Raw genomic sequence first — 21,077 nt, forward strand, 5'->3', positions numbered from 1 at the left:
ACCCAAAGCTCATGACCATAGGTGAGGATGGCAACGTAGATCGACCGGTAAATTGAGAGCTTTGCCTTCCGGCTCAGCTCCTTCTTCACCACAACAGATCGGTACAACGTCCGCATTACTGAAGACGCCGCACCGATCCGCCTGTCGATCTCACGATCCACTCTTCCCTCACTCGTGAACAAGACTCCTAGGTACTTGAACTCCTCCACTTGGAGCAGGGTCTCCTCCCCAACCCGGGGATGGCATTCCACCCTTTTCCGGGCGAGAACCATGGACTCGGACTTGGAGGTGCTGATTCTCATTCCGGTCGCTTCACACTCGGCTGCGAACCGATCCAGCGAGAGCTGAAGATCCCGGTCAGATGAAGCCATCAGGACCACATCATTTGCAAAAAGCAGAGACCTAATCCCGCGGTCACCAAACCGGAACCCCTCAACGCCTTGACTGCGCCAGAAATTCTGTCCATAAAAGTTATGAACAGAATCGGTGACAAAAGACAGCCTTGGCGGAGTCCAACCCTCACTGGAAATGTGTTTTGAACCCAATTAGGTGAATTTAAATCGTCTCCCACGGCACACCAGACTGAAACCACTGATCTAGACCACTGGAAAGTGTTTTAAATGTAGATGAAAATCATCCTAGTCCCCCTTTGAAGATAATTGCCAACAATCCGCTGTAAGCAGGTGAGAATGTATTGAAGATGAACAACGTCGACAAAATGAGCTGAGCAAATTTTCAGTTTCATTCAGATTTCTTCCCATCCAAATCATGATTGAGGCTTGCAGTCCGTAATCGCCTCATTTCTTCCCACAATTGCTCCGTCTGCTCTCCCTGATTTCCTCACAACTCTGGGCAGCCGCCCGTGCATTGGATGTTTTTCTCCGTCTCATCGATCGGGACAACCGGGAACGCGGGAATATTTGGACGTTTTTTTTGTTTGTTTTGTTTTTAAATGGGCTGGTGACCGAGCTACACTTATTTGCCGTATCTCCAACATGGATACTATGGTGGAATCCCAATGTACGGACCCTTCATCCATCAATAGTGTGCCTGCATGGCGGCCATTTTGTGCCCGGCAGCACATTCATTGTGGGCATTCCGATCGATTGTCGGTTTTTGATTGATTGATTAAAACTTGTATAGGTAGATTGCACAGCACAGTACATATATATATATATATATATATATAAATACATTTTTTTTCCCCTTGGCCTCAGTCTGCACCCCCACTACAGGGCCCAGGCTAAGACCAATGTTTTTTTTATTTTATTTTAATCTTCTTTTCTATTCTTCCCCCCCCCCCCCCCCCCCCTTGTTTACCTGTATGTCATCTTTTTTGTAAGGGGCGCTGGAAGCCGGCAGACCCGTCAGCGATCCTGTTCTGTCTCCCTGTAATGTTTGTCTGATCTTGAATGGGATTGTGCTGAAAATTGTAATTTTCCTGAAGGAACTCTCCTGACGGAATAAATAAAGTACTATCTAATCTAATCTAATCTAATATTCTGTACAATTGACCACTACACTGCAAAAACTGAAATCTAAGTAAGATGAAATATCTCAAATAAGGGTGATATTTGCTTATTTTCTGTCTGGTAAGATAATTCTTCTCACTGAGCAGATTTTATGTTAGACTGTTTTACTTGTTTTAAGGGTTTTGCTCCTAAATGATCTCAGTAAGATACTACAGCTTGTTTCTGACATTTTATGACCTATTTTGAGTAAAATATGCTTGAAACTATTTTTGTCCAAGTGTCCAAAACACACCCAGCAATGGTGCACAGGAAGGCGGGGAAGAAGAGGGGGAAAAGGCGGCCAAAATGTTCAAAAGTCCTAATTGTGTCCAAAATACCTCCCCGGGTTCCAGTCCCATGAGTCTCGCCGCCGGCCACACAAATCCCGGGATACAAAAAATGTCCAAAACGCACCCAGCAAAGTCCCACAGGAAGTAGGTGGGAAAAATTACAAAAGTCGGCAAAAGTCCCCCAAAATTTTCAAAATACCTACCAAGGTTCGAGTCCCAACTGGGTTCGAGTTTGAGTTTGAGTGCACACTCGAACCCGGGTGGGACTTTTGAACATTTCACCCACTTTTCTCACTTTTCTCCCCACATCTCCGTGGGACTTTGCTGGGCATGTTTTGGACAGTCTGGGCATCCCGGCCGGCGACGGAACTTGTGGGACTCGAACCTGTGTAGATATTTTGAAAATTTTGGGGACTTTTGCAGACTTTTCCAACTTTCATCCCTCCTTCCCATGGGACTCGGCTGGGTGTGTTATGGACATTTTGGGCATCCCGGGACTTGCGGGACCATACATAAGATTTTATACATGTTTTAAGTGTTCAGGTCCTAAATGATCTCAGTAAGATATTACAGCTTGTAGCTGAGATTTGATGACCTATATTGAGTAAAACATGCTTGAAACTAGAATATCAAACGTTGCAAAGCTGTGTCAACAACACTCACAAGTATAAAACTACTTTTTAAAGGAAGAATTTCTTATTTCACAAACAATTTCCAAAACGCACCCAGCAAAGTCCCACGGGAAGTAGGGGGGAAAAATTTGAAGAGTCGGCAAAAGTCCCCCAAAATTTTCAAAATACCTACTAAGGTTCGAGTCCCAACCGGGTTCGAGTTTGAGTTTGAGTGCACACTCGAACCCGGGTGGGACTTTTGAACATTTCCCCCACTTTTCTCACTTTTCTCCCCACATCTCCGTGGGACTTTGCTGGGCATGTTTTGGACAGTCTGGGCATCCCGGCCGGCGACGGAACTTGTGGGACTCGAACCTGTGTAGATATTTTGAAATTTTTTGGGACTTTTGCAGACTTTTCCAACTTTCATCCCTCCTTCCCATGGGACTCGGCTGGGTGTGTTATGGACATTTTGGGCATCCCGGGACTTGCGGGACCATACATAAGATTTTATACATGTTTTAAGTGTTTAGGTCCTAAATGATCCCAGTAAGATATTACAGCTTGTAGCTGAGATTTGATGACCTACAGTATATTGAGTAAAACATGCTTGAAACTAGAATATCAAATGTTGCAAAGCTGTGTCATCAACACTCACAAGTATAAAACTACTTTTTAAAGGAAGAATTTCTTATTTCACAAAAAATTTCCAAAACGCACCCAGCAAAGTCCCACGGGAAGTAGGGGGGAAAAATTTGAAAAGTCGGCAAAAGTCCCCCGAAATTTTCTAAATACCTACCAAGGTTCGAGTCCCAACCGGGTTCGAGTTTGAGTTTGAGTGCACACTCGAACCCGGGTGGGACTTTTGAACATTTCACCCACTTTTCTCACTTTTCTCCCCACATCTCCGTGGGACTTTGCTGGGCACGTTTTGGACATTTTGGGCATCCCGGCCGGCGGCAGAACTTGTGGGACTCGAACCTGTGTAGGTATTTTGAACATTTTTGGGACTTTTGCAGACTTTTCCAACTTTCATCCCCCCCTCCCCATGGGACTCGGCTGGGTGTGTTATGGACATTTTGGGCATCCCGGGACTTGACATAAGATTTTATACTTGTTTTAAGTGTTTAGGTCCTAAATGATGTCAATAAGATATTACAGCTTGTAGCTGAGATTTGATGACCTATATTGAGTAAAACATGCTTGAAACTAGAATATCAAATGTTGCAAATCTGTGTCATCAACACTCACAAGTATAAAACTACTTTTTAAAGAAATAATTTCTTATTTTACGAAGGTAAAACCAAATCATGACTTTGACACAATTGTTTCTCATATTAAAACAGATGACAGCCAAATAGATTGCCATTTTATTTTCAATGTATCAATAGAAAATAAGTACTCGTATACTGTAGTAGTACACTTGTTATTAGTGAGAATATACTTATTTTAAGGTATTTTGGGGTTCATTGAAGTTAGCTAATTTTACTTGTTTTGGAAAGTCTTGACTAGCCAAATGTTCTTGTTCTATTGGCAGATAATTTTGCTTAGTTCAAGTAAAATACCCCTCATTTTTGTATTTTTTTTTCTTGTTTTTGAACACTGACTTTTTGCAGTGTAAATGGTAACACCCGAAGTATATATATATGTATATATAAACATTTATATGTATATATATATATATATATATATATATATATATATATATATATCTTGATTGGATTATCCAGAGAATAGTGCTCGATACCGTGGTAGAGCGCAATATGTATGTGTGGGGAGAAATCACAAGACTACTTCATCTCTACAGAACTGTTTCATGAGGGGTTCCCTCAATCATCAGGAGATTTTAATGGAAGCATTCACATACAATGGTTCATATAGGGCACAGAGTGGGTGGGTACAAGCAGGTGTAGGGGTGTGGTGATTGGCTCATGTGTTACCTAGGAGGTGTTTCCGTCTGTGGCGGCATGTTGAAATGATTTCACTGCGCTTGTTGAGGGATGCTAGATCTGGATGATATATAATAAACAGTTTCTCTTTTAAGCATAGGTTGCATCTTTTATTACCACTGTTGTAAGGTGTGCTGGATGCAAGAATTTGCCATGTGATTGAATATTCAACATTATTGTCTTTGAGGTTCCAAAAGTGTTTGCTGAGTTCTGTAGAATTCCGCAAAGTCTGGTTTCTAAAGGAGGCGTTGTGATCATTCCATCTTGTTTTGAACGCTCCTTCGGTTAATCCTACGTACGTGTCGGATGTGTTAATGTCCTTGCGTGTTACCTTTGCTTGGTAAACGACTGATGTCTGTAAGCACCCTCCGTTGAGAGGGCAATCAGGTTTCTTGCGAGAGTTACATTCCTTATTGGTTTCAGAGTCGTTTAGTCTGGGGGTGGGCAGTCCTTTTGCAATTGCTTTGTTGTGGTTTGAAATTATTTGTTGTATGTTATTCATAAAGCTGTAGCTCAATTTAATGTTGTTCTTGTTGAATATTTTTCTTAGGGTGTTGCCTTTGGGGACGTGTTTGTCGATCAGAGTGAGGAACTTGTGGCCGATATTGGTTGCGACGTTTTTGCTGAATGGCGGGTTGTACCAGATGATGTTGTTTCGTTTTCTGAAAACGAAGCAACATAAAAGATAATAAAAGATGCAACCTATGCTTAAGAGAGAAACTGTTTATTATATATCATCCAGATCTATCATCCCTCAACAAGCGCAGTGAAATCATTTCAACATGCCGCCACAGACGGAAACACCTCCTAGGTAACACATTAGCCAATCACCACGCCCCTACGCCTGCCTGTACCCACCCACTCTGTGCCCTATATAAACCAATAAAATCTCCTGATGATTGAGGGAACCCCTCATGAAACAGTTCTGTAGAGATGAAGTAGTCTTGTGATTTTTCCCACACCTACATATATATATATATATATATATATATATATATATGTATACATATACACATATATATATATATATATATATGTATATATGTATACAGTGTGGTTTTCGTCCTGGTCGTGGAACTGTGGACCAGCTCTATACTCTCGGCAGGGTCCTTGAGGGTGCATGGGAGTTTGCCCAACCAGTCTACATGTGCTTTGTGGACTTGGAGAAGGCATTCGACCGTGTCCTTCGGGAAGTCCTGTGGGGAGTGCTCAGAGAGTATGGGGTATCGGACTGTCTTATTGGTCCGCATTGCCGGCAGTAAGTCGAACACATTTCCAGTGAGGGTTGGACTCCGCCAAGACTGTCCTTTGTCACCGATTCTGTTCATAACTTTTATGGACAGAATTTCTAGGCTCAGTCAAGGCGTTGAGGGGTTCCGGTTTTGTGACCGCAGGATAAGGTCTCTGCTTTTTGCAGATGATGTGGTCCTGATGGCTTCATCTGACCAGGATCTTCAGCTCTCACTGGATCGGTTTGCAGCTGAGTGTGAAGCGACCGGAATGAGAATCAGCACCTCCAAGTCCGAGTTCATGGTTCTCGCCCGGAAAAGGGTGGAATGCCATCTCTGGGTTGGGGAGGAGACCCTGCCCCAATTGGAGGAGTTCAAGTACCTAGGAGTCTTGTTCACGAGTGGGGGAAGAGTGGATCGTGAGATCGACAGGCGGATCGGTGCGGCGTCTTCAGTAATGCGGACGTTGTACCAATCCATTGTGGTGAAGAAGGAGCTGAGCCGGAAGGCAAAGCTCTCAATTTACCGGTCGATCTACGTTCCCATCCTCACCTATGGTCATGAGCTTTGGGTCATGACCGAAAGGATAAGATCACGGGTACAAGCGGCCGAAATGAGTTTCCTCCGCCGTGTGGCGGGTCTCTCCCTTAGAGATAGGGTGAGAAGCTCTGCCATCCGGGAGGAACTCAAAGTAAAGCCGCTGCTCCTCCACATCGAGAGGAGCCAGATGAGGTGGTTCGGGCATCTGGTCAGGATGCCACCCGAACGCCTCCCTAGGGAGGTGTTTAGGGCACGTCCAACCGGTAGGAGGCCACGGGGAAGACCCAGGACACGTTGGGAAGACTATGTCTCCCGGCTGGCCTGGGAACGCCTCGGGATCCCCCGGGAAGAGCTAGACGAAGTGGCTGGGGAAAGGGAAGTCTGGGCTTCCCTGCTTAGTCTGCTGCCCCCGCGACCCGACCTCGGATAAGCGGAAGAAGATGGATGGATGGATATATATATATATATACACACACATACACATATACATACAGATAAAAATACATTTACATACACACATAGTGCCTCACATTGTTTAGAAAGTCTACAAACCTGCACAGAAATATGGAATTTTTTTCAAGGCTGGAACCCATTTTTGTCAACATTGTTTTCTTACGGAAACATCTGCTTCAATATGCAAACTCTTCATTGATTTCCTAAATCGAGTCTCTCCTGTACACAACTACTTTGATGCTTGTGTACCAAGCCGGGAAGCTGCAGCACCCACACACACATCCTATAAACATGCCTGACAATGACAACGTTAATTCAACTCCCGGCCTCCAGGAGTGCCCCACACACACACAACTCTCATATTTCAATCAATAATCAGGGTGGGATGCAATTAGTAAACGTTGAAGGGCTGCGAGATTCACGTCGGAGATCAATCGAGCTGCAAGGCGGGCTCCTCATTGGAGTGATTCACAGCCTAACAGTTTGTCCCCCCCGCGTCCCCCAGAATCTATGCCGTCTATCTTCTTTACACCAAGCATTCAAGGTTGGAAATATGCATCCGTCAAATGTCCCCCCATTACCCCGGCTGGCTGTCACACCTGGGGCGGCTCACCACCAAGCCGGGAGAAGTAGGAAAAAAAAGACAGAGTGGAGCTGTCAGCCAGAGAACCCACAGTGGACTGAACAGGCGGCTAGCTTCCCCAGCTCTCATTTCCTCAAAACGCGGAGATATTTTTCCGGGTCTCCGGCTGACTGCCGGGTTTAATGACAAGGACGGGGTCGGGCACGTTGCTGAGCCAGCTCCTTTTCTAAAGAGTGAATAGTTTTATTTATCGCGTTTGGCAGTTTTCCGATACGTCGCCAACGCGGGAACGTGACGAGGATACTTGTCAACCCTCCCGGATTTTCCCCGAGACTCCCGAAATTCAACGCCTCTCCCGAAAACCTCCCGGGACAAATTTCCTCCTGAAATTCAGGCAGAGATGGAGGCCACGCGCCCTCCAGCTCCATGCGGACCTGAGTGAGGTGTCGACAGCCTGTTTTCACGTCCGCTTTCCAACAATATAAACAGAATGTCTGCCCAATGACGTGATCAAGGGCGAGTTCTTGGTTTATCATGTGGGTTTATTGTTAGGCAGTGTCAAGCAGGGACTGTGGATGTTTGTGCTTCCTCGATGCAAGGATGATGCGGGACTAGTCAGGCATGATATTTATTAAATAAACAAACAAACTACAAAAAGGCAAACCGAGGACGCGCTCTGAGGCGGATAAAAATCTATACTATACTTAAAACAAAACAGCACAATGGCATGACTATATACAAACAAAACAAAACTAGCACAATGGCATGAATACAAAAACTTACACGGCATGGAACTGTGGACGAGGACGTGAAGGTTTGAACAGCATGGGTCGGGTGAGTGTGAGAGGCTGAGGATCGGGGTTGGCATGGAAACAAACAAAACCAGGAAGTGCAAAATGTGAAGCAAGAGTCCAAAAACAAAACAGAACATGAACAAACATAAACCTGATTTACAGGCATGACAGGCAGTTTCATTAACGTCCTCCCAGCACGGTACTAACAACACACAACAACAGCAGTGCGTTTTCCTCCACCGTAAAGCAGTTCGTCTGCCATAAACAGCAATGTCGTGACACTCCTAAACAGGATAATACTGCCATCTACTGTACATGCATAAATGTACTGCTTGCCTGTGTATCGGCTGGGGACATCTCTGCGCTGCTGATCCGCCTCCGCTTGGGATAGTTTCCTGCTGGCTCCGCTGTGAACGGGACTCTCGCTGCTGTGTTGGATCCGCTTTGGACTGGACTCTCGCGACTGTGTTGGATCCATTATGGATTGAACTTTCACAGTATCATGTTGGACCCGCTCGACATCCATTGCTTTCCTCCTCTCCAAGGTTCTCATAGTCATCATTGTCACCGACGTCCCACTGGGTCATTATTGTCACCGATGTCCCACTGGGTGTGAGTTTTCTTTGCCCTTATGTGGGCCTACCGAGGATGTCGTAGTGGTTTGTGCAACCCTTTGAGACACTAGTGATTTGGGGCTATATAAGTAAACATTGATTGATTGATTGATTGATGCACATGGTTGGAAAAACAAGGATGGACAATTCAACCCTTAACTCAACAATGGGTAGATGAGTGTTATGTGTGTGTAAATGTGTAAATAAATGAACACTGAAATTCAAGTATTTTATTTATGTGTATATATATATATATAGGAAAAAAATATATATATATAGCTAGAATTCACTGAAAGTCAAGTATTTCTCTTATTTCTAGCTGTAAATATACTCCTCCCCTCTTAAACACGCCCCCCGCCTCATCCCCGACCACGCCCACCACCCCTTGAAATCGGAGGTCTCAAGGTTGGCAAGTATGGTGACGAGGGTGGTAGGTATCCGAAAATTCTGGGGATGGTGGACAACTCCTGATTGGATGACAGCATCGATAGTCGTAGTACGCTCCGCTCAAGCCTTCTCAGAAATGTTATGCAAACACAGCCCTACCAACACCGTGGAAGTTGGGCTCTGAGTGCCATTGGCGAGTGAACCACATCAACCAGTCGTTCCACATCACAAAGCTATTTCTCCCCCGCGGATCCAGGGAGAGCGCCGTTAAGTCCGTCATGAAAGAAATATAAGAACTGGCTCTGTATTACTTATGAGACCTAATGTGAGTCTTGCGTTCGGCTACTTTTCAGGGTACCGGAAAAAAAAAAACAGAGTTTACAGATCCGTTATCGAGCCCATGGCGATGCACATTCAAGTCCCAGATCGGAGGCGTTCCAGCCCGCAGAGAAGTCCGCATTTGTTCATGTGTCAAGAAATTACAAAAAGTTTAATTTACTCAGACATCTAAAAAAATTGACGAATAAAGAGAGGATTTATATATATATATATATATATATATATATATATATATATATATATATATATATATACGTAGTCTGAAATGGAATCAATCAATGTTTATTTATACAGCCTTAAATCACAAGTGTCTCAAAGGGCTGCACAAGCCACAACGGCATCCGCAGTCTATGCACCCACATAAGGGCAAGGAATAACTCAATGAGAATGACTATGAGAAACCTTGGCGAAGACCGCAAATGTGGGTACCCCAACCCCCTTAGGGTAAACCGGATGCAATGGACAACGAGTTTGTCTGACATAATAGTGTGAAAGTCCAGTCCATAGTGGATCTAACATAATAGTGGGAGTCCAGTCCATAGTGGATCTAAGATAATAGTGAGAGTCCAGTCCAAAGTCGATCTAAGATAATAGTGAGAGTCCAGTCAATAGTGGATCTAACATAATAGTGAGACTGCAGTCCATAGTGGATCTAACATAATAGTGAGAGTCCAGTCCATAGTGGATCTAAAATAATAGTGAGAGTCCAGTCCATAATGGAGCTAACATAATAGTGAGAGTCCAGTCCATAGTGGATCTAACATAATAGTGAGAGTCCAGTCCATAGTGGGGCTAGTAGGAGACCATCCCGAGCGTCAGCAGCGCAGAGATTTCCCCAACCGATGCACAGGCGAATTGATCACAAATAAATTTTGTTACACCACTACATACTTTTTGTATTCCCGTTCATCACAAAACAATTCTCAAATCAATTCTCAACATTTGTATATAATTGATTGCTTCAAGGGCAGCACGGTGGTAAAGCGGTCAGTGCGTGTGGGGGCGGGGGTTTGATCTTTCTGAGTGGAGTTTGCATGTTCTCCCCATGGGTTCCCTCCGGGTTACTCCATCTGCTCTAACCCTAACCCCCCCACCTCCAAAGACACGCACTTGGGGATATGTTGATTGGCAACACTAAATTGATCCCTCATGTGTGAGTCTGGGTGTTGTCTATCTGTCTGTGTTGGCCACGTCATAAGCTGGCGACTTGGCGGAAGAAAAATAAATTGATGGATGATTGCTTCAAAAGGATTTTAAAGTCTTTTAGCCCTTGGTCCAATTTAAATCCGTACGTTCGTCCCAACAAAAGATGAACAATGCTACTTGGGCACTGGTTCTGACGTGTGTTTTTCTTCTTTTCGGAAATTGGAACAATCGCCGAATACACAGTGGTCACTCGTCGTCGCATATGTCGAACATTAAAGTCAACCAAATCCTTCAATTTCCTGAGAAATTCAATGCACATTGAATTGTTAATGCGGGTGAACGCGACAAACTCCAACCGACAGCAACGTCGTGACCTTTTCCCGTGTCGCATAACTGTGTACTCCTAATTATCCAATCATCCCCCTTCCTCAGACGGGAAGTTAATGTTCCATGCGCGCTGAATTACAATCGCCATCCTTCCGTCACTGCACGTGTTTCCACGCTCTACTGTCCTTACCACCTGTTTGGAACCTTTCCGGTTCTTTAAACCCCCATTCTGGTCATCCCCTTCATGCATAACTTTTGACCGACACAGCGGGGCAGCAATTTCCAGGTCGTACCAAAGTGCTCCGTGCTGTACCGGATTGAAAGGATCCTGGATGTGAGAGTCCAGTCCATAGTGGGGCAAGCAGGGGACCATCCCGAGCGGAGACGGGTCAGCAGCGCAGAGAGGTCCCCAACCGATGCATAGGCAAATTGATCACAAAAAAATGTTGTTACACAATTGCATACTTTTTGTATTCCCGTTCATCACAAGACCATTCTCAGATCAAATTTCAACATTTGTATATAATTGATTATGTCAAACATTAAAGTCGACCAAATCCTTCAAATTCCTGAGAAATTCAATGCACATTGAATTGTGAACGCGACAAACACCAACCGACAGCAACGCCGTGACCTTTTCCCGTGTCGCATAACTATGTACTCCTAATCATCCAATCATCCCCCTTCCTCAGAGGGGAAGTTAATGTTTTGAATTACAATCGCCGTCCTTCCGTCTCCGCACGTGTGTCCACCTGTTTGGAACCTTTCCGGTTCTTTAAAGCCCCATTCCGGTCATCCCCTTCATGCATAACTTTGGGACCGACACAGCGGGGCAGCAATTTCCAGGTCGTACCAAAGCGCTCCGTGCTGTACCGGATTGAAAGAATCCTGGAACACCTGCGCTTGAGTCCGGCTTCTTTCTGCACATACCCCTTCTTTCCTCCGCCTTCACAAAAAACAGCCATGGTCACACTCCGTAAGCCACGCTCGGACGCTCCGCTAACAGGTATAAAACAACATAACTTTGGGACCGACACAGCGGGGCAGCAATTTCCAGGTCGTACCAAAGTGCTCCGTGCTGTACCGGATTGAAAGGATCCTGGATGTGAGAGTCCAGTCCATAATGGGGCCAGCAGGGGACCATCCCGAGCGGAGAGGGGTCAGCAGCGCAGAGATGTCCCCAACTGATGCACAGGCGAATTGATCACAAATACATTTTGTTACACCACTGCATACTTTTTGTATTCCCATTCATCACAAGACCATTCTCAAATCAAATCTCAACATTTCTATATAATTGATTATGTCAAACATTAAAGTCGACCAAATCCTTCAAATTCTTGAGGAATTCAATGCACATTGAATTGTGAACGCGACAAACACCAGCCGACAGCAACGCCATGACCTTTTCCCGTGTCGCATAACTGTGTACTCCTAATCATCCAATCATCCCCCTTCCTCGGGCGGGAAGTTAATGTTCTGAATTACAATCACCGTCCTTCCGTCTCCGCACGTGTGTCCACCTGTTTGGAACCTTTTCGGTTCTTTAAAGCCCCATTCCGGTCATCCCCTTCATGCATAACTTTGGGACCGACACAGCGGGGCAGCAATTTCCAGGTCGTACCAAAGCGTTCTGTGCTGTACCGGTTTGAAAGAATCCTGGAACACCTGCGCTTGAGTCCGGCTTCTTTCTGCACATACCCCTTCTTTCCTCCACCTTCACACAAAACAGCCATGGTCACACTCCAGTAAGCCACGCTCGGACGCTCCGCTAACAGGTATAAAACAACTTCTGTACCGGATTGAAAGGATCCTGGATGTGAGAGTCGAGTCCATAGTGGGGCCAGCAGGGGACCACCCCGAGCGGAGACGGGTCAGCAGCGCAGAGATGTCCCCAACCGATGCACAGGCGAATTGATCACAAAAAAATTTTGTTACACCACTACATACGTTTTGTATTCCCGTTCATCACGAGACAATTCTCAAATCAAATTTCAACATTTGTATATAATTGATTGTCAAACATTAAAGTCGACCAAATCCTTAAAATTCCTGAGAAATTCAATGCACATTGAATTGTGAACGCGACAAACACCAACCGACAGCAACGCCGTGACCTTTTCCCGTGTTGCATAACTGTGTACTCCTAATCATCCAATCATCCCCCTTCCTCAGACGGGAAGTTAATGTTCTGAATTACAATCGTCGTCCCTCCGTCTCCGCACGTGTGTCCACCTGTTTGGAACCTTTCCGCTTCTTTAAAGCCCCATTCCGGTCATCCCCTTCATGCATAACTTTGGGACCGACACAGCGGGGCAGCAATTTCCAGGTCGTACCAAAGCGTTCCGTGCTGTACCGGATTGAAAGAATCCTGGAACACCTGCGCTTGAGTCCGGCTTCTTTCTGCACATACCCCTTCTTTCCTCCACCTTCACGCAAAATAGCCAGGGTCACACTCCAGTAAGCCACGCTCGGACGCTCCGCTAACAGGTATAAAACAACTTCTGTACCGGATTGAAAGGATCCTGGATGTGAGAGTCCAGTCCACAGTGGGGCCAGCAGGGGACCATCCCGAGCAGAGACGGGTCAGCAGCGCAGAGATGTTCCCAACCGATGCACAGGCGAATTGATCACAAATACATTTTGTTACACCACTGCATACTTTTTCTATTCCCGTTCATCACAAGACCTTTCTCAAATCAAATCTCAACATTTGTATATAATTGATTATGTCAAACATTAAAGTCGACCAAATCCTTCAAATTCCTGAGAAATTCAATGCACATTGAATTGTGAACGCGACAAACACCAGCCGACAGCAACGCCGTGACCTTTTCCCGTGTCGCATAACTGTGTACTCCTAATCATCCAATCATCCCTCTTCCTCAGACGGGAAGTTAATGTTCCGTGCGCGCTGAATTACAATCGCCGTCCTTCCGTCTCCGCACGTGTGTCCACCTGTTTGGAACCTTTCCGGTTCTTTAAAGCCCCATTCCGGTCATCCCCTTCATGCATAACTTTGGGACCGACACAGCAGGGCAGCAATTTCCAGGTCGTACCAAAGCGCTCCGTGCTGTACCGGATTGAAAGAATACTGGAACACCTGCGCTTGAGTCCGGCTTCTTTCTGCACATACCCCTTCTTTCCTCCGCCTTCACACAAAACAGCCATGGTCACACTCCAGTAAGCCACGCTCGGACGCTCCGCTAACAGGTATAAAACAACTTCTGTACTGGATTGAAAGGATCCTGGATGTGAGAGTCCAGTCCATAGTGGGGCCAGCAGGGGGCCATCCCGAGCGGAGACGGGTCAGCAGCGCAGAGATGTCCCCAACCGATGCACAGGTGAATTGATCACAAAAAAATTTTGTTACACCACTGCATACTTTTTGTATTCCCGTTCATCACAAGACCATTCTCAAATCAAATCTCAACATTTGTATATAATTGATTGTCAAACATTAAAGTCGACCAAATCCTTCAAATTCCTGAGAAATTCAATGCACATTGAATTGCGAACGCGACAAACACCAACCGACAGCAACGCCGTGACCTTTTCCCGTGTCGCATAACTGTGTACTCCTAATCATCCAATCATCCCCCTTCCTCAGACGGGAAGTTAATGTTCTGAATTACAATCGCCGTCCTTCCGTCTCCGCACGTGTGTCCACCTGTTTGGAACATGTCCGGTTCGTTAAAGCCCCATTCCGGTCATCCCCTTCATGCATAACTTTGGGACCGACACAGCGGGGCAGCAATTTCCAGGTCGTACCAAAGAATCCTGGAACACCTGCGCTTGAGTCCTGGCTTCTTTCTGCACAAACCCCTTCTTTCCTCCGCCTTCACACAAAACAGCCATGGTCACACTCCAGTAAGCCACGCTCGGACGCTCCGCTAACAGGTATAAAACAACTTCCCCCTCGCTCCGTCCCTCAGCGCTCAAAATCAAATTCATCACAGCGCAAACGGCGCGGCGCCGGCACAGACGGATCAATTTGCGCCCGGCAGCCTGCGAGCGACGAGCTCCCCGGTGTTGCGGCACCTCGGCGCCAAGTGAATAAATCACGGAAGGTCTTACCTGGGATCTCGGCGATGCTGCTTGCTTGCTTGCTTGCTGCTGCTGCGGTTTGTAACAGATCACATCTCTGCAAGTGGGACGGAGTCCGGGAGGAGGAGGCTGGAGAGGATGCGAGGGGAATGGGGGGGAGAGAGAGAAAGAGAGAGAGAGAGAAGCTGGCGAGGGGGAGAGAAAGAGTCTGTGGGCAACAAGACGGGAAGCATAGGAGAGAGTGGAGCAGTGACAGCGGTGAGGCTGCCTTCAACTGACGGGGGGGTGCGTCGGCTCTGGGAGGCGCCGCCACTCAGCACAGTGGCATCCTATAAAACCATTGGCTAAGAGGAATGATTTCCTAAGAAGCCATCCTGGCGGTCTTGGAGTGAACACACCCTCTCTCCCTTTGGTGTTTGTGCTAACACCCTCACACACTTTATGCAAGGAATATCTTGCTCACCCCCTCCCGTCTGCGGTTCTCTTTACTCTGTCAAGTTCTCCCCGGTGCAAACCGCAGTCGTCGTTGGTGGTTGTTGCAGGGTTCGTGTTTCGTGCAACGTCCCCCCCCCCCCCTGGAGACACCTCACCAGCTTTTGGTTGCACTTTATCTCCAAAGGGGCTTGCTGTGGAGGTTCCTTGGTGTCTTTATAACGAGAGCTTTTTTTGTTGACATTGAATTTTTTGCGTTGGAATTTTGTGAATTGAATTTTTTTTCCCATTAAATGATGCTGAGAATTTCATCGGAAAAAAATTCAGTGTTTTCAAATTCAGTGTATAAAAATGCTGTTTTAAAATTCAGTCTTAAAAAAAACTGTTTAAAAAAATTCAATCTACAAAAATTCAGTGTAAAAAAAAAAATCAGTGTATATAAAAATGATGTGTAAAAAAGTTCAGTGTAGAAAAAAATCCCTGTTAAAATTTTCAGCGTGTTAAAATTTAAATGAATACAAAAAACAGTGTATGAAAATTTCACTGTAAAAAAAATTATGGCAAAAAAATCAGTGTGTAAAAATTCAGTTTAAAATAATTAAATGTATAAAAATTGAGTGTAAAACAAATTCCGTATTTCAAAATTCCATGTATGAAAATTAAGTGTAAAAAAATTCAGTGCAAAAAAATCAGTGTACGAAAATTCCGTTTAAAAAAATGTAATGTATAAAAATTCTGTGTAAAAAAATCAGTGTATAAAAATTCACTGTCGAAAAATTCAGTGTATTAAAAATTAAATGTATTAAAAAAGGAGTGTATAAAAGTCAGTATATAAAAATTAAGTTTAAAAATTTTAAAGTAGAAAAATTCAGTGTAAAAAGAGCTGTGTATAAAATTCAGTGTATAAAAATACAATGTTTAAAAAATAAAAGTAAAAAAATTCATGGTATAAAAATTCCGTGCATAAAATTCAGTGTACAAAAATTCAGTTTATTTTTTTTTTAATTCAGTGTAAAAAAATCAGTGTATAAAAATGTGGTGTATAAAAATTCACTGTAATAAAAATTTAGTGTATCAAAAATTAAATGTGTAAAAAAGCAGTGTATGAAAATTCAGTGTAAAAAAATCAGTGTATGAAAATTCTGTGTGGAAAAGTCAATGTATAAAAATTCAGTGTATAAAAATTCAGTGTAAAAAAATTCAGTGTATAAAAATTCAATGTGTAAAGATTAAGTGTGTACAAATTAACTGTAAAAGAAATCAGTGCAAAAAATTCAGAGTAAAAAAATTAAATGTGTAAAAATTCAGTGTAAAAAAATCAGTGTATACAAATTCAGTGTAAAAAATTAGGTAAATAAAAATTATATATGTAAAAATTAAGTGTATAAAAATTAGGTAAATAAAAATTATATATTTAAAAATTAAGTGTATAAAAATTCAGTGCAAAAAATGCAGTGTATGAATTTCAGTGCATGAAAATTCAGTGTAAAAAAATTCAAAGTAAAAAAATCCACAAAAAAAAATTGTTGCAAAAAAATCAGTGTATAAAAATTCAGTGTAAAAAGAATGATGTGTAAAATCATTCACTGTACAAAATGATGTGTAAAAAAATAAGTTTAACAAAATTCAATGTATAAAAATTCAGTGTAAAAAAATAAAGTGTATAAAAATTCAGTGTAAAAAAATCTGTGAATAAAAATGTGTAAAAAAATTAGTGTATAAAATTCAACATATAAAAACTTAGTGTATAAACATTCAGTGTAAAAAAAAATTCAGTGCTACAATTTCGGTCTATAAAAATTCAGTTTAAGAAAATGAGATGTAGAAAATTTCAGTGTAAAAAATATATTTCTTTTTTACATTTACTGAACAACTGCACTCTCCGTGACTGAGTGGGTTCCCTCCGGGTGCTCCGGCTTCCTCCCACCTCCAAAGACATGCACCTGGGGATAGGCTCCTCCCACATCCAAAGACATGTACCTGGGGATAGGCTCCTCCCACCTCCAAAGACATGCACCTGGGGATAGGTTGATTGGCAACACTAAATGTGTGAATGCTGTCTGTCTATCTGTGTTGGCCTTCTAATTAGGTGGTGACTTGTCCAGGGTGTACCCTGCCTTTGCAGCTGAGATAGCCCCCCACAACCCCGAAGAGAATAAGCAGTAGAAAATGGATGGATGGACTGATGAACAACTGAAATGAGCATGATGCACACACGCTTAAAACACTTTTGATAATTTTTTTTTACTTACCCCCGCCATTACTTGATATCTAATCTGGGCCATGTGGGAGAAAAAGATGGAACTGGGTCACTTGAACCAAAAACTGCATCTTTTCTGCACGACACCGGCATCTTGGCCGATAGTCATTGTTCATTATATTTCCTACACTCCAGTGTTAAAATAAAAATGGTGAGTTTAAAAATAATCTCTGTCCATTTAGAGGCCTGATAAAGCAGCCAGAGCTAATTTATAAGGCCTATGTTCAGCAATATTGTGATATATTACATGTACAATTAGCTGTATTGTACATAGGGGGGGGGGGGGTACTTCTCACTTTTGAACCAAAAATAACACACATTCAATTTTCAGTATTTGTGTATGTGTTCATTTGTTGATAAACACTGTTTCATAATAAACATTTAACATATAACAATGACCTGATAAAGTTAACTGTGTTGTCCAAGTTTTTACACAACCGAGTCTCATTTGCCGGTATTATGTCGTACAATTTGCTGCCTAGTCAGGAAGTAGTCTTTGCCAGTAAGTTGAATGTGCCAGGCTGCTCTTATGTTGCGCCCTACAACATTTGTTGTACTGTAAGTGTGTTGGAATAATTATGTATACCGTTATTTTCTTGAATTGCCGCCGGGGCGCTAATTAATTTAAAACCTCTTCTCACTCCGGCAGTTACCAAAGGCATGCGGTAAATTTAGGCCCGTACTTAAAAATTTGAGTGTGATGTAAGGATACCATCATGAAAAGCACATTTAATAAAAAAAAACGTTATTATGGTCTTACCTTTACTTATAAATGAAGTCCATGCCAGCTCCTTCTGATCAAAAGCATCAATAACTTGTTTATAGAAGTCTTCCTTATCTTTCTTCAGTTTTAAAAGTCTCTCTGTCTCAATGGAGATCTTCCTTTATTACCTTCTGCTTTGATTGAAAGTACAGTTTTTATTTTAGATATGTAATCCTCCATGTTAAAAGTGCAAGCGAGAGGAAAAAATAAACACACGCCGCTCACTCTTGCTGCTTGTTGTCACTTCTTCTGCAGCCGAGTAGTCGCAAGAAGGATCACTAGCGCCCTCTACCACCAGGAGGCGGGAGTCATTTAATGACTTCTCTTTGACACACGCAGCTACGGTATATCAATAAAACATAGCTGCTTATTGTTCTTTTTAGCATATTCAATAGCTTGGACCTTAAATCCCACTGAATAGCTCTTAATCTTCTTCCCTTTATGCGATTTCAAATTATTGAAATCAGCCTCCTCCATTTTGAAAATGATGACAGGTGAAGTGTCACTCGTGACGTGACGAGTTTGACCGGGGGGAATTTGTAGGCATATGCTAATTATTTGGCGAAACTAGTTTGACCCGGCGGAAATTCTAGACATGGGCTAATAAAAATAATATTTAGCAAAACGAGTTTGACCCGGCGTTAATCCTGAGCCGGCGGTAATGCTAAGCACGCGCTAATTATTTTGCGAAACGAGTTTGATCCGGCAGTAATTCTAGGCAGGCGCATAGTATATACCCGGCGGCAATTCAAGGAAATATGGTAGGTTATCACACAACTCTTATGCTTAAAGTCCGTTGCTATGGTTATTATCAATTGTGCTCAAGTTGTACTTTTCTATCCGTGCAGAAGCACACAACTTGTTATCTTCCATTGTCCAGCGATGAAGTCAAATGTGAAAGGTAAGATCTGACCAAAGAAGTAGATTTAAAAGACCGGGACGGATGCACTGACATTTGTTTCTTTTCTTCCACACATTGTATACTCTCACCTTGTGGTGGACTTCATTTCCTGCCCTTCACTCAGTCTTTGCTGTAACTAATGCACCAACTGACCTGTCAACAGTACACATCACTGACGGGTCACAGGTCAGGGTCAAGATGGTTCTGGCATGCTAATACCCCCCCCCCCCCCCCATCAGTGAGTGGGTGAGCATGTCTGCAGTGGAAAGGCTTTTGAAACAAGCAAAACCTCACACACCTTTTCCCATCTATCGCATTAGAGATTCATCAAATCTAATGGTGCCCGAGAGTCAACACAAGACTTGACAGATAATTAATGAAATATGCTTAGGCATTTTTTTTTTTTTTTTAGTAAATAATTGAAAAGGTACCTATTCTCACTGACAGCCAGTGTTTGGAAAATGATAGAATTACTTTTCGTAAAATGTAATTAATTACGAGTGAAAGTAATGAATGTGTTACTTAAAACAAACATTCAAATATCTAGCATATGCAATCAAGAGATGTTTCATGAGAGCGGAGCGCGAGGTTAGCAATGGCAGTTTGCAGGCAGTTTTGAATGATTGATTTATTGATTGATTGAAACATTTATTAGTAGATTGCACAGTACAGTACATATTCTGTACAACTGACCACAAAATTGTAACAGTTTTTACACTTGTTTAAGTTGGGGTCCACGTTAATCAATTCATGGTAAATAAATGAGTGACGGAAGCTCCGTTAAATCTTTTACTGGATTGTGTTACCTCTGGATTGCAAGCTTGTCATTTCAGACATGGATATGTTGTCCATTATTCCCTCGTGGTAGTAGTAGTAGTAGACGTAGTAGGAGCAGACAGGAGGAAGAACATTTTTTAACAAAACTTACTTGAGGTGATGTGAGCAGGGCAGCATGAACTATGACATGAAACAGGTATGAAACGGCGTGTAGAGTACAGAGTACAATGATGCCAGGCCGACTGCCTGGCAACTGCAAGCTTAAATAGTGACATGATTATTAACAGGTGTGTGAGTACAAGTGAATCAGGTGGACTAATCGGTGATAATGGTAAGCAAAAAAGGGAGCACAAAGAGTCCAAAATACAACAGAACATAACCAAACAAAACATGATCACAAAGACATGATGTATGAGAATAATATAAATACAGTTTAATATACAGCATAATTCACATGTGAATAATATAAATACAGTCTATTATACAGCATTATTCACATGTGAATAACATAAATACAGTCTACTATACCACATTGTTCACATGTGAATAGTATAAATACAGTCTTAAATAGAGAATTATTCACATGTGAATAATGTAAATACAGTCTATTATACAGCATTATTCTAATGTCCATCCATCCATCCATCCACCATCTTCCGCTTATCCGAGGTCGGGTCGCGGGGGCAGCAGCCTAAGCAGGGAAGCCCAGTCTATTATACAGCATTATTCTAATGTAGGTAATATAAATACAGTCTATCATACAGCATTATTTACATGTGAATAATAAAAATACAGTCTATTATACAGTGTTATTCACATGTGAATAATATAAATACAGTCTATTATACGGCATTATTCACTTGTGAATTATATAAATACAGTCTATTATACAGCATTATTCTAATGTAGGTAATATAAATACAGTCTATCATACAGCATTATTTACATGTGAATAATAAAAATACAGTCTATTGTACAGCATTATTCACATGTGAACAATATAAATACAGTCTATTATACAGCATTATTCACATGTGAATAATATAAATACCGTCTATTATACGGCATTATTCACTTGTGAATAATTGAAATACAGTCTATTATACGGTATTATTAACTTGTGA

General features: G+C 42.7%; 1 protein-coding gene across 1 annotated transcript in view; it reads right to left on the bottom strand.

The window, feature by feature from the left end:
* The window catches only part of thsd7ba (thrombospondin, type I, domain containing 7Ba), a 531,947-nt gene extending 516,970 nt beyond the window's left edge, over window positions 1–14,977 (bottom strand). The window contains 1 exon segment of the mRNA XM_061918320.1: window positions 14,851–14,977. The gene's annotated coding sequence lies outside the window, so the exon portion shown is untranslated.
* Window positions 14,978–21,077: the final 6,100 nt, after the last annotated feature.

The sequence above is a fragment of the Nerophis ophidion genome, linkage group LG13 (genome assembly GCF_033978795.1).
Source record: "Nerophis ophidion isolate RoL-2023_Sa linkage group LG13, RoL_Noph_v1.0, whole genome shotgun sequence".
Classification (NCBI taxonomy): Eukaryota; Metazoa; Chordata; class Actinopteri; order Syngnathiformes; family Syngnathidae; genus Nerophis; species Nerophis ophidion.